The sequence below is a fragment of the Megalops cyprinoides genome, chromosome 3, assembly GCF_013368585.1.
Source record: "Megalops cyprinoides isolate fMegCyp1 chromosome 3, fMegCyp1.pri, whole genome shotgun sequence".
In the NCBI taxonomy this organism is placed as follows: domain Eukaryota; kingdom Metazoa; phylum Chordata; class Actinopteri; order Elopiformes; family Megalopidae; genus Megalops; species Megalops cyprinoides.
In genome coordinates, this window is record NC_050585.1 from 9,498,120 (window position 1) to 9,520,585 (window position 22,466).

The 22,466-nt window shown below is 38.4% G+C and overlaps 1 long non-coding RNA gene across 2 annotated transcripts in view; it reads right to left on the reverse strand.

Annotated features, from left to right (window-relative positions):
• Positions 1-22,466, reverse strand: part of LOC118774274 — a 73,563-nt gene that overhangs the window by 13,894 nt on the left and 37,203 nt on the right. Inside the window, exons 1-2 of one of the 2 annotated variants that reach the window (XR_005004819.1) lie at positions 12,543-12,928; positions 11,137-11,194 (exon numbers count right to left, since the gene is read on the reverse strand). This is a non-coding gene — a long non-coding RNA (uncharacterized LOC118774274). Of the gene's footprint in view, positions 1-11,136; positions 11,195-12,542; positions 12,929-22,466 lie in introns of those variants that run through there. The other variant, XR_005004818.1, reaches the window with a different exon arrangement.

Sequence of the window (22,466 nt, forward strand, 5' to 3'; positions counted from 1 at the left end):
ACCGCGGCTTCCTATATTCCACTTTTATCTGTGTCGTCGTCGTTTCTTCTCTTTTTTTTTCTGGTTTTCGGTTTCTCGTCCAGTAATGTGTTTGTAATGAGCAGCTTAAAAATGATTTTACCCACCGCTGTGACAAGGTCCCTTGTACTATTGTCAACAGCTGGTGCTGAGGAATGCGGCGTTATCCAAGGTTGCTTTCGATTCATTTAGAAGACAACTGCCTAATTAAGGATTAAAGACACACTGAGTCAAATTCGCAGTCATAGAAATGTAAGCTTCTGTCTTTGTTTCGTGCATGTTTACTTGTTACAGTTCATGAGATCATGGAAAACATAATGATTTATATTGAAAAATGCCATGTATTATGTATACTCCTTTCCTGAAAAATCTGTCTCGGCAATGTCTACTATATCGAATACAGACAACAGGATTCATTGTATAGAATGCAGAAAACATGGTTCTTCTGTCTTGGCCAACAGTGTACATTCTGACTTATAAAATACCATTTCTGACGGATGCTTATTTGTAATGCTCCATTAATGTTAATTTTGGTCCATGGCCGACCTAGCCATCACATCACACATTTCTACATTCTATTCATGTCCTTCTATAACCATTTACTTAACAAGAAAATATTGTATGCTTCTCGCACACTCACTTGAAACAGTTAAACTATACAGCAGTATGTGAGAGCTATGAATATAGCTCATTGTTATGCTAGAAGAAATCAGTGGGCGGGGTCAGAAAAAAGACTCTGCACCAGCATTTCAAGCAAACACATCACTATTTTACAAAGAGATCCTGAGCCCTTGAAGTGGCAATATATAGCGAAGGAACAGTACGTGTGCATGCAGCAATGTTCTAGTAAAGCCCCACAATATGCCCTTTAAATGAAAGAGACTAGTAAATCCACAAATCGCAATGGATGACACTGCAGATTACACAAATTCACCATTGCTGGTTTGCTACTACTAAAACACCGTTTCACCCTATGACATGCCAGTAATAAAAAAGGAACCATCATATTGTGGCAACTGCATCAAGTCTTTTTCAGAATTCAATTTTAATTTAGCAGAACACATGCCTCCATCATTTATTTTAGCCTGAACTTGCTTGTTAAAGGTGTATGCACTTGACATACCTCCAAACAGATCATTCAGATCAAACTGGACAATGTTCACATGGTCTCCAGGTGTTCACGGTTATGGAAACACATAGGGTATGTGAGACACAGAACCAGGGTAGAAGAGCTGACAAGAGAACAGCATCACAGCACTGTGAGAGTGAGACAGAGAGGTATTCATGACCATCATATCTTGTCACACTAGACGCAGGCCCAGTCTGCAGATCTTGCCCTTGCCCCTGCCCTTACCAATCAATGCAATTGATTTCTCCCTGGGGTCAAAGGGCACAGCTGTATTGATCCAAGAAAGTGCCTGATGCAGCAAGCAGAGGACCAGCTCCAGACAGATCAATGACACCTCTGTCTGACATGTATATATTATGCTTATTTATTGGACATAAAACTAATCACTTTATTGCGCATTTATCCATGAAGAAGTCTAAGTACAATTTATAACCAACTATGACAAAGCAAAGACCCCAAAGGTCTGGTTGCTAACTCTTTCTGGCTGCTTGATTGGCTGGTTTTTTAAATGAAATGCAATTTTTAATAGGAAATTAAAGTATATTCGGTAGGAAAATGGAGGATCCCGTGGGCCTATTTTCCTTTAATCTTTCTGAACAGACAAATTGATAATTTTATATAAGGTTTTTTTTTTTTTTCACTCTCTTTGTTAATATAAACCTATTCAATCCACACCAATATTGACAATAATCATATCCAGTATGAAGAAGTAAGTGTTCATGCCCCATATAAAATCCAATTGCTCACATCTGCCCAAAAGTATACATGTTGTGCAGGAACATATGACATGTACTGTTTCTGATGGGCTTTTTCGTCATCTTTTGACAGCATTAAAAAGACCACAGAAGTAAAAGGCGAAAAAAAACACTTCCAGCATGCTGTTGTTCGGAGGCCTTCAGGACAGTTAAACAAAGGAGTCTTCTTTCTCTCGATCTAATCTGGTAATTTATTTTTTCAGCCATCACATAAATCGAAACGCAGCTGTAACCAATGACTTGCAGCTCCACTGCATTGCCAGCTGGAGGGAATTGTGCTGAGGCAGCAGGATTGTCGACATTGTTCGCTCTGGTACATCTGGAGGAGCCATTCGGGTTCAGAGGTGAAAAAAAAAGCTCTTAAAATAAACTCCAGCAACGACACAGTTTGACGCTCTTTGTCCGCTTAACTCTGGAAGGCGAAGGAGGCCCTTGAACATTGTAAACAAGGCCACAGTCTGTTTTGTGGGGCTTTCCCTTTTGTGCCGGGCCTATATTCTGCCAGCTGTAACATGCTGAAAAGTGATGATTGTTTATGAGGGTCTTCATTTCTGAAGGCCGACCATATTCTCGGATGCTGTCTGACACCTTTATTTTCATTACCAAGTGTCAGGGGAACATCAGAGAACAGCACTGTAGAAATGGGAAAGTTTGAACTACAAGGCGCGTCATGTAGAGCTGTTTTTCAACAGTTAATGTGCATAACATCAAAGTATATTTACAAATTCAATTCAGTTCAATCCCAAAGCATTAATTACAATTTTGTTACAATTTAATTACAACTGATCTTGTCAGTACTATGTTTGTCTGAAGTCACAAATTACATTTTGTCTTTTTATCAAAGTTGTAATGTTAGCTGAAAACCGTAATTGATCTAGTTATTGAGAGTGAGGTAGTGCTGGAGGTGACCACTCTACCGCCATACTGTCATGTTGAATTCTCCGCTAACTTGAATTGTGTTGCCGTTAAAACACAGCAGTTGCTGGTGTGATAACGCGGTAACCACAAGGCAATTGACCAAGACAGGCTAGTGCCTTGAAAATGGATGAATGCAAAGTGAAGGCCGGGATAAAAGACACTTCAATTTTCATGCTTTAAAAGGATAAGGCTAGGCACAATGTCAATCTGCTGGTGTTATGAGAATGAAAGGGTGTGATTTGAGATTCAATGAACAGACCTCTTGTGCTCCTCTCACTGAATCCCCATTAATATCATTCTGCATTTGTTCATTCTTAACTGATAGCTGCTAATTCCCTTTCACCATTTTTCTGCCATTGAAAAGTGGTATTTTGGGCTTAAACGGCCTCTCAGACAATAGAGAAATACAGCTAAGACCGGAATTTATATGGTGACAAGCGAAAACAGAGGACCCGGGCAAACCAAGTGAGTCTTTAGGAGAGTAATTAAATACCAAAAAGCCACCAAGATGCATGACCCTTGTACTCCTTCAGCAGTACCCCTCCACACACTCCTGTAAAATGCAAGCAAAGTCAACAGACTTAAATCAAAGTCAACAGCCCCAGGCTTCTCTTTGTCACTGTCCATAAACAAAGCGATCAGACACTTGGATATAGTCCCCAAACCAAGATAAGGACACCACCACCACTCCACTGGCTGGCCACTCAGTTAATTCCTTCATATCATTGGTCAGGTCATTCACAATAAAGGGACCAACCAGACTCATGGTCCCCCTTATTTTCTTTCCTTTCGTTGGCTATAAATAACTTGCTTTAGGAGCAATGGCACACAGCCAAGAAACCCCTGGAACCCCTCAGCTGCCAAGACAGGCCATATTAAATAGAGATTTCAGCGGTTTCTATGACCATGGTCTGGGGTTCAATCAAAACCATGGCTTGACAGTGAATCATGACTGTGAGCCAGCTTTTATTAGAGGGGACACAGAACTGTACATCCTACATAAATCTGACTGTAATTTAAAAGTGAACACTTTCCCATACTGTACTATTGGAATATTATGTTTCTGGCTCAAACGTGATGTTTATATCCAACCATCTGTAAAACATTATTATAGTCACTAATTCAGGGCTCAGAAGGAATGTAATTTCAGATGATGTCAAGGCCATGTAGCTGAGAAAGTACCTTGATGAAGACAATGTAAACAGAAGCCAGGGAGCTGGCATTAGAAAGAGGTGTGTTCTGGGAAAACAATTAGCTAGGTCTTGTAAAATTGTTTCCTTGTGCATGTAATGTAACTACATGCACATGGATTTTAAGGTGTTTTCCATGGCACAAGTTACCAATGATAATTGCATGGGGCAAAAATGTCCACACATTGGTTGAAAAACAATAACGAACTTTAATCAGCAGCTGAAATTCATAGTACATTCATCACATGCTAGAAGAGAAGCAATAATTTGTATGAAACATTATATGATTATGACTCCATGAAAAACAGATTTACACAATTATTGTCTACCTTTCTTTCAGTACAGCCACACTGACATCATGTGGTAGGAGGACCAAACAAAACAACAATCACACAGCCATAACAATAAGTCTGGTGAATAAACTACATTTTGAACATTTTTCCTCTCTATTTTGTCAACAGGTCAAGTTTTTTTTTTACTCCAAAGATGGTCAGACTAAAGTAAACTCAACACTTTGAAGCTGCTGGACCATACAACGCTTCATTCCAAGTCCTTGCAAAGAATGCTTTCAAGCTTTTCCCAGACTACAGTGCAGCCACAATATCAAGCCAACACAAGCAAAACAGGCAAAACTACCACTATAACGTTGATCTACCTCATGAAAATAAGATAAGCTTTACCTTTTTTGGGGAAAGCAAAACAAAAACAAGCAAAAATAAAAAGCACAAGATTTGAAATTTTTCATTTCAAAAACTCCTAAATGTGCAGTGGCAGAAAGTCTTGTCCTTATTTTATAACAATCCTGAGAGGCAGATACTTTACAGTATATCACATTACAGCTACCCTGTGTGTTTATGTACTCTTTCCCTCATTGCATATTGGAGAGGATTGAGTTGCCAGGAAAGGGTCCCAAAGTATACATCATTTCAACATTATCCTAATTGAGGTAACGGTGCATGTGTAGTGCAGAGTGTCCATGGATCTGCTGGCAGGAAAAGGTCATTAAAAAGGATCTGCGTCAAAGCTTTTCAACCCCCGACGTGCCCGAAATTTCACAAAAAGTCCAAATGGTGGTTTGCAGTAATGAAAGGGGCCAGTCATGTTCTCCATTCACAGGTTAGTGGACAGCACAAAGGATTACCTGCAACATGAATTCCATGGTCACCTTGCGCTCTTATCAGAGCAAATTAATCAGGAGATGAGAGAAAGGAATATTGCCTTTAAAAAAGGGAGACAGCACACAAGCTGAAAAAGCTCACATGCTTTCAAAAGTTATTGACTGCACGGACGAAGAGAATATCCTTTCTTGAAAAAAAATAACTCGCCATCAATTTTGAAGGATCAGTTCTTTTTAATGAAATGAAGGGGCTACAAAAATGTAATAAAATAATATTGTAATATATCTCAACTATGTATTCAGTATAATGGAGACAGCTATGTACCTTGTGTTAATGCTATAGCTTTATATTTGATGATGCTTGAGAGTGCAAGTTGTATACCACTGACAATTTTCACCATAGACAGTGGCTGGCCTACGGCAATATTAATTCAAGGAAATACAGTTTTAAACAGACCCCCAATCTTACTGTATTTCTTAGCTGATGTCACAGTTCTTCTATTTCAAATATAATTTTTGTATTTTGCATTTCAGTACAAACTCTTCTAATCATAATGAATAAAATATTAATAAAACAAAAGAGAATTCATAGAAAAAGAGAGTTTATTTACATCTAAGTATGTAAACTAAAATACAATAGCAATTGTGTTTCAATTTTAAATCATTTTGTGTGGACCTGAATTAAGCAATGTGACTTTGTCCTGAATGAGAATTCAAGCTGACTGAACCAGCTTCAGCCTGACTGCCAAATCAACCTTTGAAATGTGGTAGATAATGTAAGTCCCTGAGAAAAGTTTAATACCATTAACAGAAGACTTTCTGGAAACATTTCAGCCAGCAAGTTTGTCTGCAATCAAGGTAACCTTGGTGCATTTTAAAGGACAGCCTTAAAGTGACAGAGGGACGAAGAAAACGTCTCAGCCTGTCACATTCCGAATCGCTTGCAGACCGTCTGCACGGGGAAAAGCGACCCTCTATTAAAGAGATTTTATTCCCCCAGATCTAAAAAGTAACCTTCAAAAAGGTCAAAACATTTTTAAGAATCAAGATGGCACACAAGGAGGAAATTCTGATTGCTTTGTAGGGTAAGGCCATCCTTCACAATGGTATAGGATCAAAGAATTTCAGTTAGAACAAATCAAAACTGTTCAAAAGGACCTGGGATTGCTCTCTGAAACAAACAAATAAACACACAAACAAAATTGTGCATATTCTACCAAACAGTCATGATTCAGTCACCTAAGAATCAGCAACATGATGTATTCTAGGTATGGCCAAACAAAGACTTTCCATGAGTTTAATTTTACAATCATTTCCTGGCTTTTTAGTCATTAACTCCAAGTTAGATAGAAATGAGAACTTAAATTCATCAAGCAAAAGCATGGATATTTCAGAAAGTATCTGTGGGTACCTTTGATTGGATAATAGTGGCTAATAATTTGATAATAATGTAATGGGACACAATATTACTTAAATTTCTGACAAGATGTCGAATATAAATGTGAATGAAGTTAGTGACAGCAACAGCAAGGTCTGACATAATTCAGATGTGACTTTCTACTTGTCACTATTTTGCTTCACTGCTCCCCCCGGCATCAATGCGACATACTAGCACCTCTTCTCAGAAACACACACATATTTGGCAACATTCTGGCGAACAAAGCCTGATGCTCGATGACTTGAGTGTACTCCAAGGAAAGCTAGAAGGTTGTACAGTTAACTCCCAGGGTGTAATTCTAAACCATACAACCTACTACCTCAACCCGGATGTACACAGTTTCTGAAGGTAGAACATTTCATCTTCTTCTCTTCAGTTGGCAGAGTCGTACTGCTTCTCCTGCCTGCATGACTGCAGCATGCAGGTGTCTTTAAAAAGTATTTCTTGTCATCAACTTCATCAAAAACAGCAGCAACAAATGAAAGTATGCAGTTACTTAGTAAATAGTAGTTGTTATCATCTGTTCACTACAACTCTAGAATATGGTCACTATTTTGATATTCAATATTATCCATGCTGTTATTTGGATATTTTAAATAGGCTTATTGGCTTAAAGAAAATTGTTATAAGCAAATTGCTCACTGTGTGGCATATTTTAAATAATGTCCTCTGTAGTAATCTTCAGATCTTTTTGACAGTATAAAGTAAATAATTTAAATGGAGCAAGAATTTAAATTACAGCTTAAAAAGGCCATAAGTTATTTAGCAGTAACTGCTCACTATTTCAATAAATGAAGAAATTATCCTCTGATAATACTGTAGAACATAACTTAGAAAACATGGAAAGCATGGCTCTGATCAAATCACTGGCATACGACATAACATTCAAACATCTGGTTCCATCATTTTTATATCTGCATCATCAAACAAAAGATTTCATTGACCCTTTGGTTTGGCTTTGGTAATACTCTAAAGAAAGAATTGGAGAGAGAGAGAGAGAGAGAGAGAGGAAGAAAGAAAGAAAAACAAGGAGGAGCAGAGAAAATAGATACAGCTTCTGGATCAAATGTCTGTGAGTAACTAATGTTCTATGCTGATAATTCATTGTCAGTAGTAGTTTTATTTAATTAACAACCACAGCAGTTAAATTAGTACAATAAATAATTAAATAGCTACAAAAAACATTTTACAGGACAACATTTTTGCACAAAGTTTTTGCAGAAAATTGAGTCAGTCCTCTGTAATGTTGGGGAAAGCGGGCCAAAACCTAATACAATGTTAAGACACAATGTCAAATTGATGAAAAAGCTAACAAATAAAATGAATGTAAATTAGATTTGACGAGTAAATGGTATTATGGAAAGCTCAAACTAATCAGGCTAGCCATCTACCAACAGACATGAGATGATTACATGTTGCTAACTAGCTACATAGAAAGTTAGCTATTCAGGTGTTCTGTATATTTCCATAGATATATATGGTATAAAGCATTATCTAGCTAAATAGACAATATTCTTGTAACATATACGGCAGGAAATATAATCAAGGGATTTTGTGTGAAGAAAGATCTAATTCACCATGTCAGCTAGTTAGCAGGCTGCTTTTAGAATTCTGTAGTTAGCTACCTAAAACAAAAAAATGACATGTTGATAAACACTAGTTTCAGTGCTAGCTATTATTATTAGCAGGTTTTGTTTGTCTAGGTGCTACTGACAATAATCCTAGTCAACAAAAGTTCAGGTACACAACTGGTTCATTAAACAGCCAAAAACTTATTTATAGTTATTGTGACAAAGGGAAACAACTGAGCAGCGATTCTATGGAGGATGACTTCTTCATTTTGTAATAATTTTTTCCAGTAGAAGATTCAAGGTGCATGTCGAAAATGAACAACTTAACACTTGAGGCTACTCCTCAATTGATAAAATTGCTTTTGTAATGATAATTGCACCTTATTTTGCATTCAATTGATAACTTGTAAAAAATATGTAAAGTGGTATGTTCCTTCCTGGAAATCCTTTCAATGGTTTATGGATACATGCATAAAAAGTAAAAAGCAAAATGGATCAGAAGAACTGGTTTCAGCTAAAACAAGGCACTTGTTTGTCACAAGGCAGTCGTTATTTAAACAGCTTCAAAACGATAACCACAATGTGCTTTCTTCTGGTAACCTAGTGTATGTCTTGCTGTAATGTATAAAGATTTGCTGTCATATTTTCCCAAACCCTATGGGAGGGTAGTAGGCAAAGAGACAGGCAACTGAAATAGCTGCATTTAGTGGTCTTCAATCCATCAATCAAATTTTAAAGTCAACTCCAGGTTTAAAGAATGCAGATTTGCAGATTATTTGAGGTTATCCATGCCAGTCACCAAAATGTAAATATGGATGGTTTTCATTAATTAAAAATATATATTTTTCACCCTCTTAGTCACGTCACAAGTTGATCGCAATATTGAATAAATCTTAGACATTTAAATGAACTCATGATCTACGAGAAGGGTACGTCAAATAATGAAACAATTAAAACGCCACAGGATTAATAATGAGAATGAGATGATGATTTTAAAAATTTCTACAAAGTTATCTTGTTAGCTGGTTAACAGTAGCGACATATGGCAGTTACTGTTTACTTAATTTGTCACCATTAGTTCTCACATTATCATAGCTAATTGTATCTTTCCAAGAAGCAGTTTGTAAACAAACAGGTTGTTAGCTACCTCTTCAGCAGTCTTTTTTATGTAGTTTGACTGAAAATATTATTTATTGATTTAACCGCAGTTTAAAAAAAAAACGATAAACGTTTTTGATTTTCATTGCCACAGCTCTCCTCCATTTGCCTTGATAATCGGGAGTCAACTGTGTTTGCCTTAGTGTTCTTAACAAAAGATTTTTCTCAGTGTGCTTCAAAGATCAGGTTCATAAAAATAACTACTAATGGGTATAATCCAAAGGAATTAAAGATATCCTAATAGAACATCTTATGGTTACATACAGGATGGTGTTATAGAAAAAAAGATCTCTGGAGGGGACAAAAAATTAAATGTTTGTCACAAAAAAGAGGATGATTACCACATGGTAACATAACATAAACTTTAACAGACAAATCTACTTCATCTATTTTAGTGGACTAAAGATAGCTAGCTAACTTGAGAGGAAACTTCACAGTAAGAGATGGACACAACATTACTGTGAAGAGACAACTTGAATGGATATACAATACACATTACATCTGTTCACATAACTACAATGGTCAGCTTCAATTCAATGATCAGCTAAATCCAACCACAGACTACTTGGTAAAAATATTCCCGCTAAGCTGTCACGAGACATCACTTTATTAGTGAAACTGTGAGCCAATCTGCTGAGATATTGTAAGTTCAAACAATAACACAAAAGAAAGTGAGTTTTACCACAGAGACAGAGACCCACAGAGGCGAGCTTGTGTTGTCAAATTTACCACAAGATCGGATCTACGGGTTTATGACAAGTGGTTAATCTTCAAAATAAAGCAAAACACCATGTTACAGTATACAAAACTGAAAAATTCATAGCATTGTTAAAGTATATATATATGTCTCAAACAACTGTTGACTCTGTCTACATTACACATGGTTAGCATCTTAAAGTGCTGTATTTTCAGTTTGTAAAGTGAAACCAGAATTACATATATATTATAATTACATATACATATAAAACTACAAAATCAAACATCTTATATTCTCAGTACAGCTTTACGAACAGCAACACAACTGAAATGGTTTGTCATTAAATTAATATTTATTTATATGACTCACTATTGAAAATTATATTAACCTAAATACAGAATGTATTTACCTAAATACAGGATGTATGCAAATTTTATGTGAAATGTACAGTATCTGAATTCCTTACAGGTTAATGTTGAATGAAATACAGTATTGTATTACTATTTTGTAAATCCAGCGCTGGGGTCAGCTCTGAAGGTTTCCAACTTGTTGACAAATGATCTAAAGATCAAATAGTTTTCAGCCTAAGATGGCACTTGAAATGTATGTTTTGTCTTCGTGGTAGCATACAGACATGCTAAAGCAATGTGAAACAAAGCAAAGACACGCAGCGGGTAATTGCGATGTATAGCACACCTGTTCAAACATGGCAGAAAATGTAACGGGTGAAGACAAACATCTGTTGCACCACGCAGAACACAATCCGTTTTGAGGTGGCGAAGAATCTCAGGAATATGCGTCACTCTTTGGAACACATACTGGCATACACATTTCTAAATCCACTGGGGGCAATGTGAGTTTCACTTTGCGTATTTCACTGGCTCAGTCTTGACCACTGTGCATAAAACATCATCTTGTATAAATAAATGCCTTCAGAGCTGCATCGGAGCAAGCCTTCCGTACTTGAAATCTTTAAACCACGATACAAATTGTGGAAATCAAGAAACCTCACTACTCACTGAGTTACATTTTAAGATAAACAGTGTGTTGCGCGCTGTCAGATGACCACAAAGGAATCTTTTGATATGTGAAAATATGCACAAAATTTGAAAAAACATTGTAAAGACAGCCAAAGATGAACTTACCTTGCAGCACAAAATTCAACGGTCTTGAGTTGCATACACGTTGTGTGATCCTCTCTTGCTGAAACAATAATAATAACCACAATTATTATAAGGCCACTTCTTTCAGTTCAGAAGCATGTGTAACACAAGTGCACAAAGAGACAATACCGTGTAATATGAAACAAAACAAATAAAGCCGCAAATGAAGTTACATGGAGAAATCAGTGCTTTCTTAATATTTTCTAATGCAGTTTAAAAATACACAAATAGTTTTTCAGCTGACAGAAATTATGTATCAATCCTCCATAGTGTTCCAGAACGTCAGTTGTGGCAGCTTGTTCAAAGCAATAGTGTCAAACATGTAATGCTTTCCTTAATTCCAACACACATTTAAAACAATTCTGTCAAATGGAATAAATATATTTTCTTTGAAGGGGGAAATAATATTTAATAACTGTTGATTAGAGTTTTATAGCAGTATACTGTTTGGAGCCTGTAATTTCATTTTCTTAAAAGCAAAATACACGTTTATACCAGTATCAATGAAAGCTGTTTATTTACATCATGGACCATTTAATATTAAATTGAAGGTTACTTTTCCTGGTTCAAAATGAGCCATAGAATCTACAAACATTTTAGGAACACATCAGATCTCTGGAAATCTGTACTGAAGCAATTTATGATAATAGAAATAAATATATTATAAGAATTCATTTGTTTGCCACTTTTGTGAGACAGGTTTCTAAAGTAATATGAAGTGATGGCTATGGAATTTCTACTCGAAAATAATAATAAAAATAGACTGATTTAAAGGGGGGTTCTAAGTATGGGGAAAAATGCAAGTCAAGAAAGGTATTCATGCCACTGCCTATACTGTAAAATGCCATGAATTTGGTGTTTCTGACCCACATGTAGCTTGTTTGTGTGTCTACAGACTGCACAACTATGCATCGAGTTTGCACATCTGTTCAAATTTTAAAACAATATTTGAACACAGACACACTTGTCACTGTGATATGCATCAATAAATCCCAGGGTAAAACTTGTGCAAAAGACCATTTTCCTGTCTCAGCACCAAACTGCCACTGTACCAGAAAACACACCATTCCTCATGATGACCTCCTGCCCTGTGGAGTTATTGGAGGAGCAGGCAAACTTTGCAAAGACTGTATAGACTGTAGTGAGAGACAAATCTGCCATAACAAGGTGCCAGCTTGTTGTGAGTCTGTGTTTGCGTCCGTCGCTGTAGTTGCCCGACCCGACTGCCCGTGCCATGAAACATTCTCATGACCCGCTACATTTCCGCGTTGCCAACACTAGGTTTAGCTGAATGCAATCGCAGGCTTACGCAAATTGCTGCAATCATTTCTAATTGAGTCCCTTTAAAGTTTGGTGGTACAGAGATTAAATACCCCTCCTAAACTTACTTTTATATCTGTAGACAAGCAGCAGGGTTTGTCAGGCATGAAAATGGACCGAATCCTGGTGTACTGCCAAAACCAAAAAAAATAAAAAAATAAAAAAACGAGACAAAAAAAAAGCGGCCAAATAAAAGGCCAGGTTGTGTTTCAGTGCTCAGTTCCTCTTCCGAGTCCGAGTAAAGTCAGCGCTGGTTGTTCCGCCATTTTCTCCACAAACGCAAGGAAGGGGAGAGAAAAAAATCTTTCACTGGCATTGCTTTCCACATTTCACCCTCTCTGTCCTGGCACCTCAACAAAATCTCAGCCGTAAGGTCATGTGGTTCCATGCCAACGGGCGAGCAGATTCCCATCAGCCATTCTGCTGACGCTGTGAAGACATCTTTTGTCTAAATCAAAACCTAAGCTCAGCCCGGGCGAAACATTCTGCACCTTCGCACGGGGGGGGTGTATGGGGGTGGCTTTGGGAGTCATGGCAACGTCTACCTGGCAGGCTGCCTGCTTTTTCCTCCTCATCAAGAAAAGATGGAATAGCGTCGGCTAATGTGGCGATGAATAGGAATGCGCCGGAGCCTTCCAAAGTAAACCTGATGCTCTCGTTGCGTGCCTCGATTTCACTGCAAATGCCAGCTTCTTTCCATGTCGAAAATAAAAAAGCTTATTAGATTACATATCTCTCTCCCCCTCGCCCCAGTGAGAGGAGAGCATTGTCTAAAGCGCACATGTACAGCAGACACCAGCGGATACTCAGGCACTCTCAGGTGAGGGAGTTTCCCCGCCTGCAGCATGTCGGCAGAAGGTGAACCATGTTCCTAATCTCTCTGAGCAAGAGTGGCACATGGCTACATAGCTCACATATTTTACATGGTAATTCAAAGTGCTCCCATCTGCTCAAGTGACAAGTAAATCTCGACTGTAGCCACGCCAGGAATTTGCAAGCATTACTTCTTTCACAATGGTAAACTTTGCTCCGAGAAGCAGAACAATGCCAAACCTAACTGAAAAACACACAGCTTGGAAAGGTTAGACCATTATGCTTAAGGGTGTCACAAAACGCAACGAAACTGGAGTGTCTCTGTGATCACGTAAATCGGCACTAATTAAAATGGATGTTCACTTTAAAACAGATCAAAACAGTTTTAACCGGTCTTAAGATTCAAATCATTCTATTTATTAAAATGACAACTGACAAGAAAAATAATATGATCGCAGCAAACTATCAGCTGTCATTAATTCCAGGGGAGGTCCAGTACATGAAGAAATGTACTTTAAGTAGGGCCTGTGGTAAAGATGCAGTGCAGCTGAAGCACCATTTTATGTCAGTGCAGGTAGAGAAGACACTAAACAGTAGATACTGCTTGAAAAGTTGATTGATGTAAAACCGAATGGCCCTTGTCTCATCTTTGAATCACAGTAATGCACTGTACCAACTCATTAAGATACACCAAAGATAGTCCTTGATTTTACAGACACTTAAACTTCCTCTTGGAGCCCATTCAAAGTACAGAGTTAGGAAACCGGGTGACGGCATAAGACTTTGTCACCCACAATCCATTAAGATGAGAATGCCTTAAGACGTTTCAAAGGGTTCACTTAGTTATCAAAGAGACAATGAGGGAGCCTAGTGCAGGCAAAACTGTCATGCTGTTTATTCTTCATTATTAAATAATAAAACATTTTCATTACTACAAACAAGTCAGTTTCTATTCTCAGCATGTGGGTTTCTGCAGTTATTTTACTTCAGTGACAATAAATACTCAATATTTAACAGTAAATGAAACTATGCAATTAAACTACGATTACTCATTATTAATTATTTTCTTTTCAGATATGAAACAACGGAACATAAATTCTGACAAAAGCAGTTCATGTTTCCTGAAAAATTCAAGCAAGCGTCACTTTTAAGTATTTGTCCTCCCATTCAATGCAATTACAATGCAAGGCAGTCATGGACAAGCTAGCATAAAAAATAACTTAAGATACGAATTATTCTACTTCACAGCAGACTAATTGGTATTATATTCACTTCACTAACTTCACAGCGTTTGTATTTGGATACTATACACATATAGAGAGAACGCAAAGCCCTTTAGCCACTTCAGAACTACATAATAGTCAACGGTGACACCACGCCACAATGTGAGAAAACACCATTACAGTCACAGAAATGCAAACGGTTACTGTACAAGTAAAATTAAACAGAAAAATCTGAGACCGAGCAAATGACTCACTGCCAACAGAGGGGCCAGGGACTAACGAGGACAGCGAGTACACCTGACGTGAGGGTCTGAACGCGGGCATTGTGTTTTGGCGGGACCCTCGCAAACGATTCCTGTACTGATCAAATAGCCAGGGCAGAATACCTCTCACCAGAAATGACACTCAAATAAAGTGCAAAATGTCACCTCAAAAACTATTTGTCCGAACAGGTGCACACCAAACATTGTCGTGACAAAATGAATCCTGCTGAATGAAATGAAAGTGATATTAACTCTTCCTACAAACTGTGAACATGACTCTCTGTACCGATCACTCCACTGACCTCAGCTGAAGTCTGGTGATGTAACTCTAGTGTCAAGGCTGGATGAAAAACACATCATTTTTAACGGGTTGCCCCAACAGGTAAAGACCCGAGCTCATCCAATCTAAAAGCTTTGAAGACTGGTTGAATACTTAAATTATATACTGAAACAGCAGACACACTTGAAATCTCTACAGTGGAGAAACCGTTGAACTGAAATGCTGTAAAAAAATGGCTGCTCCATAGATGTCTGTTTCAAAACCCCACCTTTTCCATCACCTCTTATAATTTCAGTGCAAACAGTTAAAGACACATTCCACAGAGGAGAACAGTCCAAACCTGGCTATTCTGGAACTCAACAGAACAGTTCTGTGTGTGGAATCAATTAGAGCACTGTGGGTTTCTGTTTTTTGTGCCTCACTTTAAAAGATATTAGCTCAGCAGACACTTCCTTCTTTTCTGTGCCACTAATTCATGAACGGCATATTAAAAAGAAAGCATGCTCAATCAAATCTCCAAGTCTTGGCTTGTTTTGGCCTTGACACCGGTCACATTGTGTAAAACACTGTACAGTCAAATAACTGAGGAAAGTACATAAGTGTATGTGTGTACCTCATGTGATACATTGCTGAGATAACTTAGGATACTACCACATTCACAAGTCTTATCAATCAACCACTCTGGAAGACAAATACTTTTCATGGAGTTCCAAACCAAAGTGAAAAAAAAGGAAATAGAGGCAGGTTTTATATGATGTACATCTTATGGAATTTCATCTTCACAGTGACTTTCTGTTCCTGAGTAATTGTTTTTTATCACTTTCACACACAGTACTTGCACATGCCTTATCAATGCAGTTGTTCTATTTGCCCTAAAGGCTCCGTGACCTACTCTCTCAATTCCGGCAAGAGTTAAAATTATCACTTTATTCACTTTGCACCACACAAATGTAGTAAATCAGACACAACCTCATACGCGCTGTTTGCTGTTGGTATTATCACTTATTCAAACATTGACTGAGATTGCAAACCAAATACAGTTTGGTACACAGAAATACTGTCAAATACATGCAGCATGTAAGCTTTGTTAATCTATGGTTATTTACTACTTTATCCTGTCTGGTGTTAACATTTCAAACCACAGTTCAGTGTGGCTTACATGTTGAAATTTACAAAATACTGTTTAAGTAAAGCAACAATTTATAAGCAACTCTTCACAAATAAATATTCACTTTTCATGGTCTTGAATTTGTAGTAAAAATGCTCAAAACACAGCATATAAATACATTAGAATTTTCAAAGCTGTACGTATTTAAAACAACAGAAATACTGCATCAAGCAAAGCTTTCATTTTTTGGCTACATCAGATAACTGCACAGTTTAACAGCAGAAACAGGAGGAAATACAATATTAGAAAAGCCTGAAATATGATAGCATGTAGCACTGTGCAACATAATGAAGATGGAGCAAAAGTCAGTTTCAGGAATTTGTATTAAGAGGGTAGCTTCAACAGGTTATTCAGCTTCTTTACAAGTGTCACACACATGCATTAAAAGGGGACTTAAGGGGGCTTACAATTAAAGCTGTCAATAAAGTCCACTCCGAAACAGGTATGCAAAAGAGGAGGGGTAAAGACGAACTAGCTGGTGTATTAGGAAAAGCATTTCAGATCACTTTGAAGAGTCAAATGCATGCGGTCCGCGCGCAGTGGTCCTGTTCAACAGCTAAATAAATCACGAGAGAGAATAAAAGTTCCTGCTCACTCGCTGTTTGGGCACAAGGCCCTGTTACACAATATAGTGCAGGAGTCAGTGAGTTCACAGCGATTCCTCAAACATATGACCAGCCTCATGACTCACAAGGAGCGCTGCATTTACTGCGGAAAAAATTCAATTTGAGTTACAAAAGCTTTCCTGACATATGCTCCCCCCCCAATAATTTAAATTGATTTAGACCATTCTCTGAGCCAAAACTGAAAATCCTTTGCCAGTCTCAAACTACCCCCCCCCCCCCAACACCGCATACACCCCACTAGCAACAATTCTGAAAAAGACTTCATTTGCCAAGAGTGTTACCCATGAATGTATTTTGAAAGTTGATGCATTTTGCAGGAAACACATTTTCTAGCTCTCTCAATTCATTCTTACAAAAAAAGTCATTGTTTTTCAAGTCGACAGGAAACTCATGTCTGTAACCAGGAGACTTTCTTACACAGCCTGATACTTACAATACCACAACTGTTTTAAGTGGCATGAATGCCATATAATATATAAGAATATATAAGAATCACAGAAATTCAGGAAAAGATAATCATTTAAAATGAGCTAAAACAACAAACAACCAACCAAAAAATAATAGGCCCACAAACCTTTGTTTGGCCTCCAACATCAGTATCAACACAAAAGAGTCTATTAGTTTCTCCCACCATTCTGGTGCAGATGACTAGTGATGATAATAACATACCATTTTGAAAGCAATTCAAAGAGCCCAAGGCTGCGTCTGCTGCACCTCTCTTGATTGAATTGAATTTATTAACACAGTGCGTTCCAAGCTACCCTCCGAGCCTCAAGGAAGGGTAATTTCATATCCGGAGAGGCAGCAGGCAGAGGTCAGAGTTCAACCGAGGCCAGGAAAAAGTTCCCCTGGGACAGAATATACCATTGCAAGCCAGACAGGGGAGAAAATAAGACAGACAGTGCCTGTAATGTGAAACAGTCGAGATTCTGTCGTCTTAGGCAGGGCAAACCAAATGGGAGGGGGATGAATGGCTCTTCTCTGAGCAACACAATTTAAATTTGAGCAATTGTGACAGGTTATAAAATATTATATTTTGACGTTATCAATCAATTCTGAATGGGTGATAATTTGAGGAAATGCAATGTTCTGTTCTTGCTGTACAGCAAGAATAATTATGTAGACAGCAGTGTGGACAACCTTCAAAACGGCTCTCAAATATAGATATAATTTCCCTTCTTCAACAAAAAAGCACTTTTCTTTCTGATGAAGAGAAGATTATTTTTATATGGCTTCCTTACCACAGACCTGGTAAAAGCCACTCTTGGTAATCTACTACTTTACTACCTTTCAAAATAAAAGCAGCCATACCTCCCTAGGTTAAACAGCTGGCCTTCACTGATACTTGAATCAAGGTCCTCCTGGAGAAAACGAGATTGCTGCTGGAGGTGGTTTTGGTGAACCAGTAGGGGGCACTCTTCTCTCTAGACTGTGTAAACCCAAAGCCTCCTTGCACTGTAAGGGATTATGCTGGGGTGCTGTCTCACTGTGGACATCAGAGATCCCACTGCACTTACTGACAATGAAGGCATGATTACCCTGGTGTCTTTGTCAATTTATCCACACTTGCCACCCTCCTCTAGCAACCAGAATCATCCCTCCCCCCACCACCACATTTGTTTGGCGACTGTAATTTCCAGGGGTTCTTAGCTGAACTTCCTTGTTCAATAAATAAAAGCAACAACAGAAAGGATGCAGTCTGTTTCTCAAAACATGTCGGAGGCCTTGTCACCAGCAATCTAATGTTGCCTTAAGCAAATTTTTGTAACTCCAAATTTTTAGTATGCTACTATAGCTACAGTATGCCTGTCTTCTCAGAGCAAGGGTCGCATCAGAATGTCTTATGAGGTACTGCAGTGTTGCATTCAGCTATTTGTTCAGCTTTTGCTGACAAGAGCTCAGGAGAACTGTAATGAACTAAAGAAAATGGAATGGGCACAGTCTCCAACTGTACAGAGTTCATTCATCTTGGCTCTGTTTCATTTTTCCAGCAACACTGAAGGAAAATACCTCCTGAACTGATTAACTTTTGAACCCAGAATTTATTATTACATTTTTTTACTTCTAGGATGCACGTAAAAATCACATTATAAATTTCATAATCCGGTCTGTTTTTTTCCATTCACCTTTTCTTCCCTTTTTATCTGGGTGTGTCAGGCGTGAAAGTTTTTGTATTGATGGAGGGCACGGCTGATTCAGAGGGACTGAAAAATGCCGGGCGTAAACAGCCCGAGGTGAAGAGATGCGCAGTTACCGCTGTGGAGAGGGGCCTTGCCCAGGGCCCCGCTTCAGCGCGAGCCGAGGTTAGCTGGGAAACTGGCCAACAAAATGACTTTGCTTGACCCGGCTGCCACTCAATCCTGCAGCCCGGTGCCAGACTAAACACTGACACTGCTTCGGCAGGCCTCATTGGCTGCAGCTGCTGGCTCTGAGGCTGTGAGCGGAGAGGGGCGGGGAGAGGCGCCGAGGTCCTGCGAGGGGAGAGAAAGAGGAGGAGCCAGGGGGACACGGAGACTCACTGAACCCAGATCAGCCCGTAGCACGTCCCTTCAAAGCCCCCCCCGCCCTGTGCCAGTGGCCATCGACTGTAAGAAACCCTGCACTGCTGGAACAGAAGTAAACATGTCCCCCCCCCCCCCCCCACTCTCTCTCTTTCTCTGAATCAAACCACATTCCCTGAAATTCTAACAACGCTTTCCTTTTTTTCACAGCTGCCTGTGTAATGTGAGAACCACTGTACATGTGCAAGTCATTTCTAGACCATTGGCAGAAATCTGCAGTAATCATCGTGACTGTTAGGTAGGCAATGCAGTCCATCAGTCTCTCACCTTTGAGTGTTTATCTGAGCCCTACCTAGCCCAGCAGGGGAACTCCTGACACTCTAAAGGGATATATTTACCAGATCAACCCCTTTATTTACCAAAGGTTTCATGTGTCATTGGAATGCCAAATCCACTGAAGGTCTAAAAAACATGGAATCTAGAACAAAGAATGGAAACAGGAACATATTGGTATCCTGTTAAGGAAAAGCGTTGCGAGTGAAATTCTCAGACATGGTGCCAAATTAAATAATAATATATTCTGTTTCATTGTATTTCTGTCCAGTTCTTGACATTTGGAACAATGCTAATGTTGTTAGAATCTTTGATTCCTGCTCTCAATTGTTCATTCATTAGGTAAATGGTTACACATGGCAGCAGAGATGGGTTTAAGAACCATGTTATCATCTAAACATAACATTCATGAGAAAAATATTACCAGAGCTAAAAAAATAAGAAATCTCAAAACATGAACAAATTAGCTGCTAGAATAAAAGTAGGACAAATGTTTATGCAAATAAATGTCTTTCTACTGTACTCTACTTTTATCAATTAGTTAATATCATAAGAAATGACTAGATCAAACCAACAGCTGACCAAATTGCAGATGACAAATCCAACCAAACATCAACCAGTGGCTGGACTTTCAGGAGATGACAGCCACAAGGCAGTGAAAATAATTGCTGAACAGTTTCGTTGTTTCTGATTAGCAGATGTGAGCTGTGAGTCAGTCTTTGTTCATTCATTTCCAGTCAGTATCTATATCAGTTCAATTCATTATTTATTAGCCCCAGGCCACAGCATTTCAACAGAATGGGATAGCCTACCCACACCCATGATGAAAATCACTAAGTCCTGATTGTTCTGAGCTAAATCTACACCCCAGAATAATCGTAGGCCAAGGTACTCTTGTGCTGATAATATCACATGTTGAAGTGTACAACAAAAAAGCAACTACAACTGCCTTGGAGTAGCATACACTGACATGGCCAAACAGCCCCCAGAAAGACCACTATAAGACATTGTGCGTTTAACATTACAAAAGAGATCAATACATTATGAATTCCAAATGATCAAGTTTTGAAAAATAAATGTAACCTCAACATGACTACATAAAGCATTCTCTCACATGATCAATAAATATGGCATTACACAAAGCTTGTGAAAGCCTTGTCTTAATTGACCTAAGCCTTTAAAATGAATACCACCACAGTGCAGTTTGATTAGCAAGTGCCTACTTAATTTCAGAATAGTCAGGAGACCGTGTAGAGCAGAATGGGTAATCTTAGCAGAATGCAGCTGCTTAACATTTGAAAATGGAAAGGGGTCAGTCTGAATTAGACTCTGATCACGATACAATAAGAGTCAACGTATGCAATATGAAAAGCACGGTACAAATGAAATTCATTAAATTCATTAATATATACCAACAGGCACTGACTTCCAAAGAATGGGAGACTCTGCCCTGCTGATTATTGATTGGCAAAGCTGTCCTGAATAAAGATTTGAAAAGAGAAACCCAGACAAGGCACATTTAAATCAGCATGGTGCTCAGAATAAGACTGAGGCCAGGTCTTGAAATTAACATGTGCCTGGGGCAACCAAATATTGCCATTTGACCACCTCTAAATTGAAAGCTGGACCTGCCAAGATTACAAAACTGCATTCAAAATTGCATGTTATCTGGCCTATGTGCAAAAAAATGCTGTTTGCTCATTTTGCAATGACAGAAAGTGCCTTAAATTGAGAGGGTAACTCCCAGAAAATCTACAATTCTACAAATTACTAGGTACAGTACAGTTTTATGCTGCTTGAAAAACAAGGAATCTGTTTCACAGCAGAGAAAACTCCATTTCATTCCACAGTTTTGTCACACTTGGTTGTCAGCTTGTGACATTCCCCATTTCTAATGCATGAATAATGAAATGGACATTTAATTTTTTTCTGATCTCCATGAGCCTTAAAATGCACAGTTGGGTGGGCTGACACATTTAAATAATTTATTTTTCAGTGAAATGTTGATAAAAATCTGATAAACTAAGATTTATTCATCTCACTTCACCCACTTTTACCTCCTGTCCCAAGAGCATACTGTGAAGTGGGCATCACCCCCTTCTGCTTTTAAGCACTGCTGAAGCAAACACACAGCCAAATCCCAAACACTCCATAAGTAACACTGACTAACCTGGCATAAAGATAACACATTATATCTGCATTTTATTTGAGTATTTGTTCACAGGTCTGCCTTCCTTTAAAACTGAGCTTTTGGATCTTTTAAAAAATCAAATATGAGTGATTAAAATGCAACTACAGTTCCATTGCATATAGTGTTTGGCTACAGAATATGAATGTAATCTATGTACTGAAATGAAAGACCCCCTCAAATGTCTTTCATTCTAGCAAATATCTTATTCCTGGTTTAGGGAGTTTAGGGAAACACGACAAACGGATGAAAGAAATGTGTAAGACGGACGATTAGTTATGTATAGGGAAGGCATTTGGGGCTGGTGGATGTAAAGTTATATCTTCAGAGCTAATCTTTCAAAGCTCCCCCATGATATCTTATAATGCTGGTGGTTACACTGTCCGCATAATCTTTTCAAATTTGGCAGTTGCCATGGACACCTGTGGGCCACTCAACTATTGAAGAAGGGCTTTCCTACATTCCATGTTTGAGACTCATTCTTATGCAATAACAGTGAGAGTCCTTATTGGTCTGGCCTCTATTGTGTTTTCAATTCTGCTTGGTCGAACCCCAAGAATGATCAAACATAGTTCCTGTTCCATTGTATATGGTAGG